Source organism: Cervus canadensis, chromosome 12, assembly GCF_019320065.1.
Source record: "Cervus canadensis isolate Bull #8, Minnesota chromosome 12, ASM1932006v1, whole genome shotgun sequence".
Classification (NCBI taxonomy): Eukaryota; Metazoa; Chordata; class Mammalia; order Artiodactyla; family Cervidae; genus Cervus; species Cervus canadensis.
The window spans coordinates 25,075,246-25,084,748 of NC_057397.1; the positions used below are offsets into that span (position 1 = coordinate 25,075,246).

Genomic DNA, 9,503 nt, shown 5'->3' on the forward strand with positions numbered 1-9,503 from the left:
AGGTTCGATCCCTCAGTTGAGAAGATACCCTGGAGAAGGGAATGTCGACGCACTCCAGCATTCTTGCCTGGAGAATTCCATGGACAGAGGAGCCTGGTGGGCTACAGTCCATGGGGTGACATAGTCAGACACGACTGAGCAACTACACTTTCACTTTAACTGAAACATTACTTAGGGGAGTTTTTGACTCATCAAAGTATTTGGTACTTGAGTAAGGCCATTAGGGTCGAAAAGAGTCGGAAACAACTGAGAGACTGAGCACACAGGCATAAGGCCATTGAGCCAGGTTTACAAATGCTTTTGGAGGCCAAACAGATACAGCTTGCAGATCAGAATGAGACATCAGGGTGTAGTCGGGCTGACGAAAAGAGTGAGAAAATGAAAGGCACTAGGAGTCACAGATTCTTCTCCCCAGAAAGGCCATCCCAAACATAAGATGAATGTTTCATGTTCCCTCTGCTTAAAGTCATCAAACATTTCCATACATTTTACTCTCTGTCTAGGATAAGAAAAAATTAGTGGCATTAATTTTATGTATTCCCATCTCTGGGAGAGTGATTTCTCGTTGCAATTGACATTCTACTTTTAAAAATCAGATTCATAAACTAGGTTAACGTGAGCCATTTCTGAAAGATGGATTCACTCTTGATGTGCAGAGAAATCAGGTTTCTAAGCCTGATTTACTATATATACCATCCTGTGAGTTCTCTTGGGACAGTGAATATAACCCTTTTTCATGGACATAAAGCTTTCATCAATTCCTTGTGGAGGACAAATATGTTTTTCTTACGTGTTATATGCTAATGACTTCTAAATTTGTATGCGGAGGTCAGAACTCTCATCAGACCCACACAACCAGCTTCCAGCACTGTCACTTACTATCATGATATGAGAAATTATTTAATCTCTTTAAACCTCAGTTTCTTTTTCTATCAAAAATATTTTTTTTCTCTGTATATTTATTTTGTATTTTTTTAGCTATATTAACAGAATTTGGAAATTCAGGTTAAAGAGTTTGCAAATATTAAAGCATTATGATACTCATTTCACTATCTTTTCAAAAATTGATTCAATTTGCCTTTTCAAGGTTTATAAAAGAATTCTCACTTTCTCACATTTTTTTCACTTCTGATTATTATTGTTTTTCTTTAAATAAATATTTTAAATTAAAAAATACTATCAGTGGGATTAACATATATATACTACTATATGTAAAATAGATAACCAACAAGGACCTACCACATAGAACAGGGAACTATATTAATATTTTGTAATAACTTGTAAGGAAAAAGAATCTGAAAAAGAACATATGTATGTATAACTGAACCACTTAGCGGCACACCTGGAACTAACACAACATTTAAAGTCAATTATACTCCAAGTTAAAATAAAACTCTCAGGGTAAAATGCAAAAAATACATAGATTAATTAAAAAACTATTAGATTTGTTAAGATTGGATTATTTGGGCGGTTTGTTACACATTTTCAATTGTATTAAATGTGTGTGAAGTTTAACAATAACTGTCAGATACTTAATAGATACACAGGTAGAGCATTCACATAGATGCTACATAATAGAAGATCCGGTTCTCTTCCAGCATCATCATCGCCATCCTCGGCACAAACTAGTTCACTTGGATCTGCCTGGGAGAACCCACCACCATCCACCACCATGGTGAACTTCACAGTAGACCAGATCCGGTCCATCACGGACAAGAAGGCCAACATCAGGAACATGTCCGTCATCGCCCATGTGGACCAGGGCAAGTCCACTCTGATGGACTTCCTGGTGTGCAAGGCAGGTATCATCACCTCTGCCCAGGCTGGGGAGACCTGCTTCACTGACACCCGGAAGGATGAGCAGGAGTGTTGCATCAAAATCAAGTCAACGGCCGTCTCCCTTTTCTACAAGCCTTCAGAGAACAACAACTTGAATTTCATCAAGCAGAGCAAGGATGGCTCTGGCTTCCTCATCAAACTCATCGACTCCCCTGGGCACATGGACTTCTCCTCAGAGGTGACAACTGTGCTCCATGTCACCGACAGCACCTTGGTGGTGGTGGACTGCGTGTCGTGTGTGTGTGTGTGTGTGTGCAGAGACGGTGCTGCACCAGGCCATCGCCAAGGGCATCAAGCTGGTGCTGATGATGAACAAGATGGACTGGGCCCTGCCTGAGCTGCAGCAGGAACCCGAGGAGCTCTACCAGACCTTCCATTGCATCGTGGGAACGTCAGCAGCATCATCTCCACCTATGGCGAGGGCGAGAGCGGCCCCATGAGCAATATCATAATCAACCTTGTCCTCGGTATTGTTGGCTTCAGGTCTGGTCTCCACAGTTGGGCCTTTACCCTGAAGCCGTTTCCAGAGTTGTATGTGGCCAAGTTTGTTGCCAAGGGTGAAGGCCAGCTGGGGCCTGCTGAGCAAGCCAAGAAGGTGGAGGACATAATGAAAAAGCTGTGGGGAGACCAGTACTTTGATCCACCCACCAGCAAGTTCAGCAAGTTAGTCAACAACCCCAACGACAAGAAGCTGCCATGGACATTCTGCCAGCTCATCCTGGGCCCCATCTTCAAGGTGTTTGATCCAATCATGAACTTCAAGAAAGAGGAGACGGCAAAACTAATTGAAAAACTGGACATCAAGTTGGACAGTGAAGGTAAGGATAAGGAGGGCAAATAACTTCTGAAGATTGTGATGTGCCGCTGGCTGCCTGCTGGGGATGCCCTGTTGCAGATGATCACCATCCACCTGACCTCCCCTGTGATGGCTCAGAAACACCGCTGTGAGCTCCTGTACGAGGGGCCCCTAGATGATGAAGCAGCCATGGGCATTAAAAGTTGTGATCCCAAAGGCCCTCTCATGACATACACTTCCAAAATGGTGCCAACCTCTGACAAAGGTTGGTTCTATGCCTTCAGCCAAGTCTTCTCAAGGCTGGTGTCCACCGGCCAGAAGGTCTGCATCATGGGGCCCAACTGTACTCCCAGGGAGAAGGAGGACCTGTACCTGAAGCTGATCCAGAGAACAATCCTGATGATGGGCAGTTATGAGGAGCCCATTGAGGATGTGAGGCAACATCATGGGCCTGGTGGGCATGGACCAGTTTCTGGTGAAGACTGACACCATCACCACCTTTGAGCATGCCCACAACACGCGGGTGATGAAGTTCAGTGTGAATCCTGTCGTCAGGGTCGCTGTGGAGGCCAAGAACCCAGCCAACCTGCCCAAACTGGTGGAGGGCCTGAAGTGGCTGGCCAAAGTCAGACCCCATGGTGCAGTGCATCATCAAGGAGTCCAAGGAGCACATCATCATGGGGGGCTGGGGAGCTGCACTTGGAGATCTGCCTCAAGGATGTGGAGGAGGACCATGCCTGCATCCCCATCAAGAGAAATCTGACCCAGTTGTCTGGTACCAGGAGACTGTCAGCTAGGAGTCGAACATGCTCTGCCTGTCCAAGTCCCCCAACAAGCACAATGGGTTTTACATGAAGGCACGGCCCTTCCCCGACGGCCTGGCCAAGGGCATCGACAAGGGCGAGGTATCTGCTCCAAGAGCTCAAGCAGCAGGCCCGCTACCTGGCCGAGAAGTATAAGTGGGATGTGGCTGAGGCCCACAAGATCTGGTGCTTCGGCCCTGACAGCATGGGCCCCAGCATCCTCACAGACATCACCAAGGGCATGCAGTACCTCAATGAAATCACAGACAGTGTGGTGGCTGGCTTCCAGTGGGCCACCAAGGATGGGGCGCTGTGCAAGAAGAACATGCGGGGCATGTGCTTTGACGTTCATGATGTGACGCTGCACACTGATGCCATCCACTGTGGGGGCGGCCAGATCATCCCCATGGCCCGGCGTTGCCTGTACGCCAGTGTGCTGACCGCCCAGCACTGGCTCACGGAGCCCATCTACCTTGTGGAGACCCAGTGTCCAGAACAAGTGGCTGGTGGCATCTACCGTGTCCTGAAGAGGAAGCGGGGCCACGTCTTCGAGGAGACCCAGCTGGCTGGCACCCCCATATTTGTCATGAAGGCCTACCTGCCTGTCAATGAGTCCTTTGGCTTCACCGCTGACCTGAGGTCCAACACGGGTGGCCAGGCCTTCCCCCAGTGTGTGTTCGATCACAGGCAGATCCTGCCTGGCGACCCCTTCAACAACACCAGCCGCCCCAGTCAAGTGGTGGTGGAGACGCACAAGCGCAAAGGCCTGAAGGCAGGCATCCCAGCCCTGGACAACTGCCTGGACAGGTTGCAGGCAGCCTCGGCGCGGTCCCTGCGCCCAGGGACAGTGACAACAGCAACAAGCCCCCACATTCTCCACGACACCTTGAGGTTGTCCAGACCCAGTAACGCTCTGCCTGACAGGTTTCTGGGGCCCACTTCGTGCCATCGCTCAACATGAAGACTTGATGTCATTTCTTTAGATATTTATTTCCAGATTCAGGGGCAACAAAAGTGCTCTTGCAGCAGGGACTGATCTGGCTGGTGGGGGTGGGGGAGGGGATGGAACCACCAACACTTTTTTATAGAGAGGGAAACTTAATGTCCAAAAAAATGTTAAAGATAAACGCATTAAGAGGTTTAAAAAAAAAATAGAAGAACCACAAGTGTCTATCAGACACTTGAAAAACTATTTGGCCCCAATAACCATACTAGCTATATGGTATTTCTGCCTGGAGCTCAGACCACTCCCCCAAGCTCCAGACCCAAATGTCCAGCTGTTCAGTTGAGCAACTAAGATACAGCAGAAGTGATTTCCAAGGATAGGTCATAAAAGATACTGAGGTTTGGGCCTCCTGCTCACTCTCTCACCTCTCCCCACTGGGAGAAATCAGCTTCCATGTCACGAAGATACTAAGCAGTTCTCTGGGAGGTCGTAAAGAACTAAGGCCTCAGTCTTGTGCATGAACCACCTTGGAAATAAACCATCCAGCCCCAGTCAAGCCTTCAGGTGTCTGCCGGCTACAGCTCTGGCTCAGAGATTAACTGCAACCCCATGAGAGACCTCCAAGCTGGGGCCACTGAGCTAAGCTGCTCCTAGATTTCTGATGCACAAACCTTGGGTGAGAATAAATGTTTTTTGCTGTTTTAAGGTTATACTGTAGTTTTTAATAATCTATTTATTTGAAGAAATTGTTGAGAATTGATCCCCAGATTCCTTAAATTGAGAAATTTTTAAAAGAGTAGAAGTGCAGCAATGATTCTTAGGCAAATCTAAATTAACCTTGCAGATTTTTAAATGTGAGTCTTTAGAGGTAATCTCAATTTTGGAAGAAAAGACTTATTCTTTTAATAACTTTTTTAAATCAAAAAAACTGGAAAAAATAGACTTCTATTTTCTACATTTTAGAAGTGAAAATGTGATTCTTTGATAGTCGTTTTTCTCTCTCACTCCATGTGTTGAAAATTCTGATAATGAGATCACTAGATGCAGAGATAAAGAGTATACAGGAGGATAGTGTTAGTCACTTAATCATGTCCAACTCTTTGAGACCCCACGGACTGCAGCATGCCAGGCTCCTCAGTCCATGGAATTCTCCAGGCAAAATACCGGAGTGGGTTGTCATTCCTTTCTCCAGGGGATCTTCCTGATACGGGAGGAAGGGGAGGTGGAAGAAGGTTGAAATGTGATCTCATAGTTCCTGGCACCCATCTCTAACAAAAGATATCAGTGACAGAAGGTTTTCTGTGTCCACACCTCCCATTGGGACATAGCTAGCTTATCATGTCCTCAAAAATGGAGAGAAATGGTTTTCCCTTTATCAAAAATTTAAAGACCTTTATGGTAATGATTAAAATAAATTGAAGTACTCATGGGAGTGGTAATTGGTTCTCTCTTCGCACAACATGAGGTATATGCCTTATGGTTCCTCATTCTTATAATGATTCTGACTTTTCCAAAATAAGGGCCCCTACCAATAAACACAGCAAGGATACGTGGAGGGAAGGGTTTGAAGTAACTGCATGGTCTAGTCCCTGCTGACAAAACCCAGCAATGCAAAGAATAAAATATTGCTGATGTTAATGCGGTTCTGTAAGGGTCAGTCTTCTAATGTACTTAGATACATTTTCAGAAAATCATTCAACTGAGATTTGGTATATAGACTTTCTACCAGGAATAACGTACTTTTCAGAGTTCCCTCACATGTACCTCCCAGCAATTCTATTAGCAACTGGAATTATTATTTCTATTGAGTATATGACAAAAATTCTCAGGGTCAGCTTGTTGGTGGCAAGAAAGACTATAAATTAGACCTCCTGGAATCCAATACAGGGCCTTTCTCCAGGCCACTGTTAACGGCTTAGAAAAGTGGGTAATTTAAGAACACAATTTTGGTTTTTAGTTTGCTTTTAAATTTTGTATTAATTCAAAATAGTTTATGTTATATTTTTAATCCATGATTTTATAAAATGAGCTTATTGTTATAATATTCACTGTTTCTCTCATTCACGCACTTACATAGATCCTGTTCTATCATTGTTAAGTCCACTGATTAAAAAAACTAAGCTACATACAAAGTTAGAGCAAGCTCCAGGAGATGGTGAAGGACAGGGAAGCTGGGCGTGCTGCAGTCCATGGGGTCGCAAAGAGTCAGGTACAACTGAGCAACTGAACAACAACATATAAAAGAAAGAGAAATGCAAATCAAAACCACAATGAGGTACCATTACACGCCAGTCAGGATGGCTGCTATCCAAAAGTCTACAAGCAATGAATGCTGGAGAGGGTGTGGAGAAAAGGGAACCCTCTTACACTGTTGGTGGGAATGCAAACTAGTACAGCCGCTATGGAAAACAGTGTGGAGATTTCTTAAAAAACTGGAAATAGAACTGCCATATGACCCAGCAATCCCACTTCTGGGCATACACACTGAGGAAACCAGATCTGAAAGAGACACGTGCACCCCAATGTTCATCGCAGCACTGTTTATAATAGCCAGGACATGGAAGCAACCTAGATGCCCATCAGCAGATGAATGGATAAGGAAGCTGTGGTACATATACACCATGGAATATTACTCAGCCGTTAAAAAGAATTCATTTGAACCAGTCCTAATGAGATGGATGAAGCTGGAGCCCCTTATACAGAGTGAAGTAAGCCAGAAAGATAAAGAACATTACAGCATACTAACACTAATATGGAATTTAGAAAGGTGATAACGATAACCCTATATGCAAAACAGAGAGACACAGAGATACAGAACAGACTTTTGAACTCTGTGGGAGAATGTGAGGGTGGGATATTTCAAAAGAACAGCATGTATACTATCTATGGTGAAACAGATCACCAGCCCAGGTGGGATGCATGAGACAAGTGCTCCAGCCTGGTGCACTGGGAAGACCCAGAGGAATCGGGTGGAGAGGGAGGTGGGAGCGGGGATCGGGATGGGGAATACATGTAAATCCATGGCTGATTCATATCAATGTATGACAAAACCCACTGAAATGTTGTGAAGTAATTAGCCTCCAACTAATAAAAAAAAAAAAAAAACATATAAAAGAAAGTTTCTTCACTCACCTGCACACACTTTGGTTAAGGATGTGAATTTGCAATCATTCCATTTTGACTCTTCAAGTAAACCTTTGAAGGGGGAGCAGAATGGAATGGAAGAGGGAAAACAGTCACCTCTGGCTTTGACAAGTGGTCAGAAATAGGTCACAAGTAGAAAAGTGAGATAGGGAGTACTAAGTGTGTTACCCGGCAAGAATATAAATGGCTGATGAGATGGGTAAGGTGATTGAAGTACAGTGGAGAGGGCTGTTGAAGCATTTAGAATGATTAGGTTTAAAGCAGTAACCATGAAAGATAATGTCCTTTGAGGCTCAGTTTAGATGGCCCTCCTGTAAAATCTACCCTTATTTCCCAGAACAAAATTCTGTCCTCTAAGATAACACTGTCCCTCTCCCATTAGCCTTCATCAAGCCAAAACTATCCATGACTTAGCACAAAGAGACTCTAATCTTCTTCCAGGCAGTGTCTTTGTTGGGCTTATTTAACTCCTACAATTCTTAGTGACAAGTTGGAGGTGGAGGACAGGCAGAGGATGAAGGGAAGGCAGAAATGACTTCAGTGTTGACTTAGTTACTCCTTCGATCTTGACACTTTGCTAGACACTGCACTTTTGTCATCTCATGAGGAATCTAAGGCTTAGAGAGTTTAGTAATTTATCCAAGATCACTCAACTGATAGGAGATAAATTCAGGATTTGAACCTAATTCTTTCTTCCTCCAAAACTGGTACTGAGCTTATTAGTATTTGCAGGAAAATTAGTTCTGGCATGGTGTTTAGAAATGGCTGAAAGCATTTCACCATGATTCTTAATTATTTCTGGGTCATGAACTCATGCAGGGATCTCTCCCATAAAATTATATATATGCAAATACATACAACACTGTGCATACCATTTCTCAGGGATCACAGGGCTCCCAGAGCGCATCAAGGGCTCCCAAGGAAACCATGGAAACCAAAGTAAGAACCTATGATGACAGTATTCCAAACCACTCTTCTCCTATCCCATTCCCCCCACCTCTCTTCCCACAGTCTGAGAGCCATCAAAACCAGAGAAAGTTTAAACACATGAAAAGTTTGATTGGGAAGAGCAAATTTAAAATTCTGATATAATGCTCTACTTAAAACTGTCGTGGACAATTTGAACAAGGAGACCTTGGAAAATGTAGACTATCTTTAAATTTCAGTCATGATCTTCAGACCACATGTGATGTAAGACTGAGTGATGAGGTTCAGAATTCATCCTGCTCAGAATTCATCCTCAGGGGAGTGAAATAGCTGAAAATAAACTGAATGGAAAATCCTAGGAAGTATCCTACGATTTAAAGGAAGAAAGGTTTATTTCTACCATTTTTGCCTATGAAATTTTTCTTAAAAAATGTCTTTGGATTTTGGGGGCTAAATAAAATGCTTGGATGAAGTTTGTGTGGTTTTTATTTATACTCTGTATTATTTCAAAGAGAATTTAAGATAGCATATAGGCTTAGAGAAAATATAATAAAATATGAATTACACATAGAAAAAAATAAACAGAGACATAAACTAGGGAGACAGGAGTGGAGCTGATTTTATAACATGAATTTGTATACTGATAAGGCCTCTACTTCCTCAAGGTAATTTTTAAAAATTATGCAGCACTAAGGGTTTCTCATATTAAGTATACATTTTTCAGAATTCACAAAATACCTTCACATACATTATCTCATTTGATCCTAAATTGAAAAGGCAATAATTTTGAGGCAATTATTCTCTATATTTTCCAGAAAAGAAAACCGAGGCTCAGGGAGGGACTTGGAAAATCTAGTCCTTGTTCTTTTCAACGCCACTGATTGTTACAGTTCCTGGGAACGGATAACTGATGCCTCTCAGTTCTCCGGAAGAACAATAAACACTTGATTCCTGTGGCCACGGCATCTTCATGAGAGGATTACTACCTCTTTACAGGTGCTTTAGATCTGGAGATGGACAGACATAAAATTGAAGGACTTCAGACTTG

The 9,503-nt window shown here is 43.5% G+C and overlaps 1 pseudogene; it reads left to right on the forward strand.

Annotated features, from left to right (window-relative positions):
- Positions 1-1,639: 1,639 nt before the first annotated feature.
- On the forward strand, positions 1,640-4,399 carry LOC122450928 (annotated as a pseudogene).
- The last annotated feature ends 5,104 nt before the right edge of the window (positions 4,400-9,503 follow it).